An 11,880-nucleotide genomic window follows, 5' to 3' on the forward strand; every position below is an offset into this window, starting at 1 on the left:
GAATATGTGGTTCAGGTGACACCGTCACCTAAAAAAAGCAATTGCCGAATACAGCTGTAGGTAGGTATGCGTTTAGTTAGATCTGTATCTAACTAGTTTTACTTACCAGAGCTGTCCTTAAATAACCCACGACCGATTCTATATACACACTGTTCATTTTCCACTAACATGTTTTTATCGATTGTTGCTTAGAAATAAGCTCACAAGCAAACTGCTGTCTGAAAATTGACAAAGACAAAAAGATCTTAGCTTTCAGGTGAGCTGTTTTAGGTTGTACGTATACAAATAAATAAATTGTATTGGATAAGTGACTTCAGAACTTTCTCAGTTTTCCTGCCTTAAGCAAACCTTTGCCTCAAGGAGCAAGGTCTTGAACACATGTTTAATATTGTTCTGTCAGCAGGATAATCCATGACTAAAAAAACACCCGTGTTGCATAGTTCACTAGAACAGACAGTTTTAGAGCTGCTCAAAAAGTCCCATCAGTAATTTTTCAACTGAACACTGAATTCCAGTAAGGAACTTTCTCAATTTACAAAAATAAAAATCCAAACAAAGCAAGTTTATGTCCCAAATCAAATGTTTTATTCAACAGCTGGGTAGTAAATGGTTTGGGTTGGGGAGTTAGGGACTAATAGTTTTGCGTTGCTGTCATTCCCATTCTCTGGTGGTCTATATACTTGCACAAATCATAGACACTTCTTGCTAAGTATCACGTCATTGCAGAGGCAATATAAACAAGGGATGCAGCTTATGGACAAGAATGGGAAAAATAAGTATTGTGATTTACCACAGCATAATTCCAGAATTTATTCCAGTGTTTGATACATTGCTAATACCTCAGTATATGATAACTGTTTAGTGGCCCACTCACCCTTTGTCCTCTTTGTATTTTCTCTTTATGCAATGAAAAAGAAATTTGTTTAACTGTCAGCACTGTAGGCTCATAAAAGCATCTCAAGGTTAAACCTGTGATTCATCCAGTTCATACATCCTCTTTAACATCTAATTTTGCAGGCTACATTTTATTCTAAGTTACTTGCAACTCTAAATTTTGTCCACTGTCCTGATTTTGTTGTGATTTTTAATACTGGTTATTCTAAAGTCTTTAGCTTCTATGACAGGACATCTCAGGTTCCATTAAGACTGCAGGTTTCAAATCTGTGAAAAAGAAAATTTGCTTCTATGACCTCAGGATTATCAGAACAAAAAGCATTGCTAGACAGAAAAGGGCAATTTAACTTCAAAATAATATAATAAAGGGAAACCATACTTCATTGTTGACTCAAAACAACACCAGAACTTTTAAAATGGACTGTAAAATCAGAAAAAGAAAACAACTTGGCCTGCCTAGAGTTTTTTTAATATATGTTTCTCAGTACTGAACCTTATAATGAACTTGGTGATTGTCATGACCTACTCCCTTTTTTTTTTCGTAAGGTTACCAGTTAAAACTCTTGTCCTCACATTTAGTACATATTCCATTATTTGCTGGCTTAGTAGGATGCCCAGACAATTCTTTTCAGTCTACTAAGACTTTTGTGCCCAACAGCTAATTAGTGTTTATTCAGTAACTACAATATAGAAACTGCAGTCATTAAAACTAGCTGTGGAGGCTGTAATACAAAAGAAATAATGCTGATTGACATGCTGAGTATGATTATCTTTCCTTTGGTCGTGATAGACTAAAACAGTAGGCCAGAATTCAAAAGTTAGTGCCATCCTCACTTGAAGCTTTCTACTATTCTAGAGAAAAAAAAAAATCATTTTTTTGATTCAATGAGAACAATAAGGAAAATACCTGCCTAACAGCAGAAAGTAAAACTTTCAAGAGGAAATTGCTTTCTTCCTTTTATCATCACATTGTGGTTAGAAACAGTTATGCCCGACATAGGATGTAATAATCAGCAAAGAACAAGAAAATGCTGTTTTCTGGTAACAAGTTGTCAGTAAGTATTGGTCAATTTAGCCAGGACAAAGAGTGAAACAACTATGAGTCAGCTTGACCTGAGAAAGCATATGTAATTCTGCTCCTGCAACAGAAAGCAATTCCAGCAAAGGTATGAGAGCCAAGGAAAAATAAGAGACTTTTAAATATCAGAAGCAGAAATTGGACTACCAAGAGACTTTGATTTACATAAAACTGAAAAATTTCTGCCCATCTTGCTTTCTCTGCAGTACGGTTTTGCAAATCATACCGTACAGCTTGCTCTATGATTCTCCTTCCAGTTCCCATACTAAAAATTGTTACACCCTGAAAAAATGTCAAAGTAAATCAGGGCTTTTGTAGTTTTTGTGTCACAATGACTTCTGACTGGTTTTTTTCTCTTTCTGATTAAAAAATATCTTTATGAGAGAAAAAATCAGTTGGGAAAAAAAATCAGCCTTTTAAAAGCACTGACAAAATCCCTGTTGGATCCGTGGAAATACAATCTGAATATCAAGGTGCTTCATTCCTTCCTTTCACAGTCATAATTTGTAAAAGAATCCATTGACCAGTTTCTGCCCTCAGTTACATCATTTAATTATCCAATGTTAGCAAATCGTGGCTCCGGTCTTGAAAGAGTTGATCATGAAAAATCTGATTTAAAATAAACAGTTTCAGGCTATTTTTGTTGTGTGTATTTGTAACTGTTGGTGTACATTTGAGTGATGATTTCAAGATTTTCTCAGAATCTCCCTTAAAAAAAAAAAAAAAAAAAAAACCTAATATTTGCCTCTAATCACATGTCTTCAAGCGTTTTGACTTGAAGAATAAACAGCTACTATTAGAGGCCTTGATATGGAATAGCAGCAGCTGACAGCATTACAGTCACATCTGTCCAAACATATTATCTCTGCATTTTGAGACCTGTGATTCTATTGTTTTCAAATGCTGATCTGGTTCTTCCAAAGCTTGTTCTATCCTGCAAGTATAAAAACATAAAAAGTTGTTAAATGAATAATCCTACTGAGAAAGCATAAAATTTTGTCATAAACCCCCTATAGTTGTTCCTAGTGCTCAGTAACTTACCATTTTCATCATGATCTGGGCCACCCACAGCTTTCAAATTCCCCTCGATATACCCAACTTCCACACAGCTCCAGTAATCTCCCTCCCAGCTGTCTTCCAAATCTCCATTGCTTCCTTACTTGCCTCTATGGCTTCCAATGATCATTTCTAATGTTACCTCTGGATATTTTCTGAATACTGAATATTTCAGCTGCTGCTTCTATTTCAGATCCACAGGTCTATGATGTACTGTTCAGCTGCTATTGAAATCTCTTTGATCACTTAGCTCCCTTTTTCTTTGTCAGCAGATCCAGCTCCTACTGTCTCACCTACTTTATTCTGTAAAAGAGCTTATTGCCTTCTTACATTTCTTCTGAAGGAAGACACTAAGTCAAACACCTTTCATAAATTTCTTCTAATGTGCATCATAACACACCTTTCTCAGCTCTAATCATTATCTAACATATGCACCTTATACGATGTATGATCAATGGAGAGAAAAGAAAGAATTTTTAAATTTCAGGTTATGTAAATTTAACTGTTCACTGCATGCTTTGTTATCTGGACATTTTCACATCAATGGTCTAGACTGTTCTTAGTCCCCTACTTATCACACAGTGATGTTCTCTGCTTCTCTAACAGATTTTCTCTTAGACTGCCTTTGATTGACCAACAAAAAAAATGTCTTTTGTTGCTGAGAAACCCAGAAAACTCACCACTATTTTTCCAGTCTAATCTTTGGTGGCCGCGTTTCAACTACAGTAAGCAATCACTTTGTTATTCTTGTAGCTAGGACAAGTTACAAAACTTAAATATAAATGCCACCTCATAATGCTGCAGTTTTCCCAGACGTCTTACAAAGTACCTTTCAGGTACCTTTCAAGATTCTTATATCTAAAACTGTACTATCTGGGTTCTGTTTGTCTTGAGCATAAATCTTCTGCCACATAACAGTAGCTAAAATGGTAAACTGAAAATATTTTTTAGGTAGTGTAGATATTGCTATTGTTTTGTTCTAGCAGTTTAGACTGGGATCCTTCCATTTGAGTTTCCAGTGAACCATGAAACATTTTTATTTTTGCAGGGAGATGTAGTTCCTACTACTAAATGATTTCTCAACTTTTTCAATGAAAACAACCATATACTGTTTAAATTCCTTTTCCCCCCAAGTGTTTACTTCCAGTTTCTGTAATACCTCTTTCTTTAATTCCTTTTCACGTTTTTTTCCTTTCTGCCATGATTTTGCCCACTTGAACTCCAAAGGAACAGTAGCTCATAATCTTCATCTGTGAATACTATATCTCAGCATAGTACCAGGGCTTTTAACTCTGATTCCCCCAGTTAGACAACTGCCAGTCTTAAACATCTTCTGTGTTACCATATGCCTGAGTAAATAAAGGCAAGATAGGAGACTAATCTTGGAATTAAACAAGCGCTAGAGATTGCATTATTGGAGAAAAAAAGCATATCAATGCCAAGGTAAGGTGGAAGTATAGAGCCGATCTTTATATATCATCCATTCAGGTATCAGAGGCAAAAGACCAAGACTCTCCAGAAGACTGTTTTCTACCCCTCTAAAAATAGCCTAGTTCAAGATAAAAGATCAAAGATTTCTGTTTCTTTTGTAAGACAAAATCTTGTGCATTCTGCTTCAGGCTAATTTAGAAAATTTTATCTTGTCTTTTATACATCTTGATTCTAAGAAGAGGCAGCCATAGGACTACAGCTTAGCCTGTGAGCCTATCTTATTCTTTAATCTTCTACTAAATGAACATATCACTATGCTGTGTCTCAATTCTGTCAAATCACATTTTCCAAAAGAAAACCATTCTGCATGGACATTTTTGACTGGAAAAAGATAAGGAAAGAGAAGCAAAGAAGAGAAGAAAGTAGATCACAATCTGAGACTGCACTCTTTCATATCATCTTGCACAACCACAGGCACTTGCTTTTGACTCTAGTCAGAGGCAGAATATCAGGTATGTCTCTCTCAGATTTGAGCTGACCCAGTACAGCCTTTCTAATGTTATGTTCCTGTGTTCTGACAGTATGCAAATCCAGAATGTCACTTCAAACTAAAGAAAAGTCTCCTTGAGAGTAGACAGCCCCCAGTCTATTTTGAAAGTCACAGGGTAGATTGCTGTGATGTCTGTGATGCTCACCTTACTAACATTACTGCAATACTTTTACTTTCAAAGTAAGATCGTGCATTCAGATTACACAAACTTTCCATCATCTTTGGGTAAAACTTGCCTAGGGAAGTTTTTAGGAATTGCCTTGTGATTTCTCTGGCTGTAGTTATGCAATGAGACACAAGAAGACTTCCTTGCTTCCACATCTGAGTGAGTATGCCATGTCAGGACAAGATCTGTAAGTGGACAATTACTCATCAACTACCTCTTGATAACAAAAAAGAAGCACACCAAAAGGAAGAGATCTAAAGTTCACTCTAGAAACAAAACAGGACTGAAAAAGAATTAATCTATTACTGAGTCAAAACTTCCCTTCTCCTTTGTGTTCCCACAGTATGATTGCTATTAAATATTGCTAGTTATTTTAAAAATTGGCATAGAAACTTAATATAATACCAGACAAAAAAGCTTTTTATAATATTTGGGGGATAAAAAAATCCACAGAAAATTGAACTAAGGATTTGGCAAAAAGTGGAAAAATTATTTTCCATAAATATGCTGAAGAAAGTCGAATCAACTCCACTGTAGTGTTATTATTTGAGACAGCTGTATAAGTTGTGTGTTTTACTTAAAACGGATGTGAGAAATATTTTATTCACTAGATACAGGCATGTAAATCAAGTTTCACAAACACCAACATAACAAGTACTAAAAGTTAGATGAAACATAAAAAGACCTGGTACTCCTAATTCACCTTCAGTCATTTCACCTTCAAAATGTTTCTTCATGTTGCCTGTGTTCATATATAAATCAAACCAAATTAAATATATATCACTAATATTTGTTAATTTTTTAATATCTCCGGCTGATTTCAATGATAGCTTCGTTAGTTATGTGCAGAATTGAACACATGGGGTTTTACTTCATTTTTACTCCAGAGAGAAATTACAGTGTCTTGTGTTTATTAGCTTCATTCTCATGAAAAATAAATTCTTTCATGCCCCATGATCAGGTGAAGACTTATTATGAAGTGGAAGGAAGGAGAGTGAGAGACCAATATAGAAGTGCTGCTTCTGTGGTGCTTGAATTCCCAAGTGAAGTAGGAGCTGCCATGGGCCCGCTGAGACTGCCAGTGGAACTGCTAACCTCCTTAGTGAAAGGTCATTGATTTCTAAGGAGGAACATATATGTAGAGAACATTTCCATTTTAAAGCAGACCTACTTAATTGTGGAATTTTATATCACGATTCTTAGGAGACACATACTGGTTTGAGGCATTTCTGTTCAGTGTCAGGACTGACAGTTAATTTTCAGTGCTTAAAACGGATTGCTCTACATAGAAAGAGTGGAGAAGATAGACAAATGTAAACATTCCTAGAATGTGGAATGCTTTTGATAGAGTCTTCCACAGTATCCGATAGCCAAAATAGTGAGATGGGTACTACTGAGGTGAATGATAAGTTGGGTGGAATATTGGCTCGCTCATCAGGCTTGGAGGGTTGTGGTCAACTGTACAATGTTCAACTGGCAACTGGTTACCTGCCACATGCCTGAGGGTTTGATACTGGAGCTAATACTGTTTAATTTATTTATTAACAACCTGAGCAGTGCAACAGAGGTGCACTCAGGAAGTTCATGCACAATACCAAATGGAGGAGAGGGGCTGATATGCTGGAGGACAGGTCTGCTATTCAGAGAAACTTCAATGGACTGTAGAAATGGGAACCTCATGAAAACCTCAACAAAGGTAAATGGCCTGAACCTGAAGGGCAGTAAGCCCAATACATGCTGGGGGCAGACCAGCTACAACACAGTTTTACAGAAAAGGATCTAGGGTTCCTGGTGGAACACACTGAATATGAGCCAGGAATGTGCCTGAGGCAAAGGCAGCATATGGCAACCTGGGCTGCATTAGCAAGAGTGTGGCAGCAAGCTAAAGCAAGTGTTTCCTTCCTCCTCTGCTCACCCCTTCTGGGGCACTGTGCAGACCTTTGAACTCCCCAATACAAGAAAGACAGACTGGAATGCATTTATCACAGAGCCGCTGGGATGGTTAGAGGGACAGCACACATAAAGGAAGAGGAGAGGGCAAGAGAACTGGGCTGGTTCAGCCTGAAGTAAAAACAGGAATATTGCTGCTGTCTCCAAACACCTACTGAGAGGATGCAGAGATGGTGGAGCCAGACTCTTTTCAAAGGTGCACAGTGATAAGAAGCAATAGATACAAGTGGGAACATGGGGAATTCTGATCAGAGACAAGAAAACCTATTTCACCTTGGGGTGGTCTGACATTGAAACAGGTTAGTCAGGGAGGCTGTGAAATATTTGTCCTTGGAGATAATCAAAACTCAACAAGTCCTTGAGCAACTCAATCTGATTTGATCTACTTTGAAAAGGAGTCTGGACTTAAAAAGTTCATTAAAACATATGTGATTCCATGATTTTAAAAAAGTGCTGAGTGATTTTTAAGGCAGTCAAGAGTTAGAACTGCTAGATATCTGAGAGGAGCTATCCCTTTCCTTCCTCAGAAAATGTTTCCTCAGACAACTATAAACTTGCCTGCAGTAGAAACTCTTCTTTGTAAAATCTGTGTAGATTTCATGTTGAATCATAACATAAAAATAATTCTTTCAAGATGGTAAAACCTTGATATTCCTCTCCTGACTCCTCCCTGCCTGTCATAATGGAAACAAGAGTGAAGCCAAGCCTAACATGTCCAAGGAGGCAATATCGCTTTTGCCAGCAACCTGAAAATTAGAGGTCTTGTCATCAGTTGAAATAATTCTTGGTCTAAAACCATCCAGAGGAGTTTCTCTGCTTCAGAGATATGCCTTTTTGCCACTGTTTTACACTTAATTAGAAATCCTTCACCCATTTCCAATAGTTCCAATCACCTATACAGCATGGAAGGATCTCTGTGCTGAGGACATAGAATTGGACCATTAATTTAGATTTTCTATTTAAAGAATTAATGTTCTGCACATAAGTATTTTATCAGTGACAGGTGCTTCAAAATTACAGAAATAATAAGCACGTCTTAACACTAAACTGCAGTACTCCCAAGGCTACACTGTGGACTGGGGGAGAACTCCTTAATATTTATTTGTTCCCTACAGGCTTGCCCAGATTAAAAAAAAAAAAATCAGACACTGCTGTCCAGCAAACTAAAGGCCATTACTAGGGGCAGAACAAAACTGCTGCTAGGGCTGGTCTATCTTCTGTAGGCATAAAAATTTTTAAGTTTATGCAATGCTGACAATCTACAGCGAGACTACAGATAAAAGGACTAATTTTCTCTCTCTAGACCTGAGTATAAGTGCTTGTGTACAACAGAATTTCACTCTCTGCTATCAGGTCTTACACAGTTTCAAAACCTAGTTCTAATTTGTCATTGTTCTCAATGATTGGAACAAAAATAAACTATACATGGTTTTCTTCAGTGTAAGGTGACTTTATGCTTTTCAGCCCTAGTATTCTTATCATTTGGCGTAAACATTCCTGTAAAAGTGAGAACCTAACCTCTACATGTAATTTAAGAGAAAATACATTATTATTCAATGAAGAACATCACTGACTAGGTTGGAAATCAGCACAAGTAACAGCAGAGTCAGGCTTTAATTACCTTGGGAAGGTGAGGCCATTGTAAAAGCTGCTCTAAAAATTTTCTATGTCTTCATATTTCAAATTGTATTTTCTTTCCACACTATGTGTGTGTTTGCCTACATTTTTATCATTTCCCCTTCACACAGTAGGCTGGTGCTCTGTACTCTTACCTGGGTCTGATCACAGTTGCATGCATACTCCATTTCAGTAGCACTCCGTAAGAGAGACAGAGAAACAAGACAATATGCAATCTTTTTTTCATTAAATAAATCAGTTTCAACCTGATGTAATGCTTTGGTAACATCTCAGTTTTTCACAGTTTCAGAACTAAATTCCTGACTGCAAGGTCTATGGGACAAGGCTACTGTTTTCCCCTTATTTTTTAGTACAAAAGTTGTATATTATGGACATTATATAAGATACAGCTATCATAATCTGAATTTCATTATTTCCTTCTGGAGTAGCTATGGGATTTTATGCAAAAGGTTATGTAGTCTAGCTAAGCTCCTTATATCCCCCATCCTCCAGGAAAGAAAATCAAATGGACATGGACAGAACAATGATCTCGTTAGGGAGAGGGCGCTGTGTTCTCACGAGAAGAAAGCTTGCCAGTTTTCTTTGAGTGTTTTCAGCTGAGGCTGGTATGTGCCTTGCCTTTCTATAGGAGGAATTGGTCCCAGCTTTTTGTAGATCCTGAGGGAGGGCTGGAAGATGACTACTATCACACAGCTTTATAAATCTGCTGGATTTTATTCAATTTTTTTCCTTGAAACACAGAGTAATCTTTAGGGTACTGAAGCAGAATTGTAGCTCTAAACAGTATTATGCCTTTTTTCACCCCCAGTATCCTTAAAAGCAAGGGACGATGATGCATCCTTTCCCTTCCATCTTCTGCACAACCAGATAACTTTGCCTCCAGTCACCACATCACTCAGCAAAAGAACACTGGGCAAAAAGTATGTAGAGATGTTGCCACTTCTTCCACCTCTATAGACATGAAGCATAGAGGCTAGGTATGAACTGTGAGGTGTGGGAGAGGACCTACCAAAGAGCGAAGAAAACTTTTATTTCTACTTTTACCTTTTGCAAAAAACATTCTAGTATTATTAAGTGAACATTCATAAGGCCTTCAAAAGCCTCTGGAATAAGAACAAAATATTATTGCTTTTTGGTATTTTGCAGACAGGCCTTATGCTCGTACCTGGACGATTAAGATATAAAAATGTCAATTCAGTTTTATTGCAGAAAGTAGCTTAATCTAGTTTATTGTGAACATGGAGAAGTTCTTCAGTAGTTTTGCAAAGGCAGTTTCAGGCACTGGATTGTTTAACCTATTTTTTATTTTATGTTAATATTTAAATTTTATTTTTATGTATATAGTTATACTGCAGCCAGATTAGAATGGCCCAATTACTTTTTATCTCATTGTCATTCTACAATGTTCTGGTACTGTAGTATGTGATACTGTAAAATAAACAGTATTTAGGATTCAGATGATAAAACTCTGGATCATCAGCAAGAGGATCCTTTTAGTCCAATTTCAAACCTAGTGACTCATTATTCTTCAAAGGCAATTTCAGATTCAAGTAGTACTCAGTTCACATCACATTTATCGAAAGAAGAGCAATATTTAAGTAAATATTACCCATGAAACACAGTGCAGAGGCTGAGGAAGGAATGAAAACAAAAAGAAAAGATACTCTTAAAATACATAAAGAGAAAAAGGGAACCAAAAACAGAAAGAGAAACACTGCTGAAACCTCCATGCCTAAGTTTCAAAAGGAAAAGATTATCTGCAATTCTCAGCAATGACTTGCAAACCACTTGCTTGGATCACAACATAATAGAATGACTATATGACTAAGCCCTTCAAACTCGCCTGTATTATTTATCTTCTCCAGTCACTGATATCCAGCAGGTCAAATGCCTATTTCTGAGAGCCTAAAGGGATCATTAAAAGCAAAATTATTCAGCAATCGTATTTATTGTAGCAAGTTGAAAATTAGCTACTTTGTGGCTCAAATTTAAAGATAAGCAGAAAAAAGAATGCAAATTTTACCTACCATCCATAATGTTTTGAAAGGACTCAGTGAGACACAAACAGAGAACGCCCAGTGTTTCTCTGTCTGTCCTCGAAAGTAACAACATGCTGATAAAAGTCTAGTTTGATTCTCTTCTGAGTTTCCACATGTTTATTAATTTCAGATACAACAAATTGCAACCATGCTCTGAAAACTAAATTAGGTTCTTCCCAGCTCAATACTGCTTCTGAAGCCCTCATTTGTGCCCTTATATACACCCAAAATGTTTTGGGATGACCCAACCAGATTTATGAACACTGATAGAGTGAGAACATGGGTGTTCCACAGTGCACATTTATCTAGTGTATTTAGCCCAAGGGACATATCCTATGGGACAGGAGGAGTGAAAACTACATGCAAACAGAACAAATTTATATTGTAAATGAAATTATTACATGTGGATGGAGTTGATATAATGGCTCATCCACTATGCTAGAGACTCCTATTCAAGCACACAGTGTAAAATAAAACTGCTGTCACAGGAGCAACAGTGGGACACATATTGTGGTTATACCCAAAGTAGGTTTAAAATCATCAAAACCACACAAAACAATGAATCTGAATTCACCTCATGATATCTCTGACCACTGAACTACAAAATATAAAGATAAGACTGCTTTCTTCACAATCAGTGGTGCTTGGTTGTTTCTAAACCTGAACATTTTTCTTAGCAAAAACTATTTAGAGAATTTGACCTTTAGTCACAAATTGTTTTAAGGTGGTGCAGGCAATGAATTTACTATTTTTTTGCAAATACTAAGTGTTACACATACTGATGCATGCCTATGCTTGTTTTTACTGTTAGAGCAAAGAAAACATGTACATTTATTTGAACTTCAAAATCAGAAAACAAACCTTCACATCTCCATAGAGAAATGTAATTCTTCTGATTGGTTCTATTTCTCCAAGGAAAAAAGTATGAAGGGGTGGGGACAGATGGGGGGAAGGATGTAATCTGTCTTGTTCTTTCTGTGATGTGTTTTGGTTGTGGTGTTTTTGTTTGCTTGTTTGCATGGTTGTTTTGGGGGTTTTTTTGTTTGTTTTTCTTAATGTAATTCTGGTCATAATTACA

The sequence above is a fragment of the Corapipo altera genome, unplaced genomic scaffold (genome assembly GCF_003945725.1).
Source record: "Corapipo altera isolate COAL_440 unplaced genomic scaffold, ASM394572v1 0, whole genome shotgun sequence".
In the NCBI taxonomy this organism is placed as follows: Eukaryota; Metazoa; Chordata; class Aves; order Passeriformes; family Pipridae; genus Corapipo; species Corapipo altera.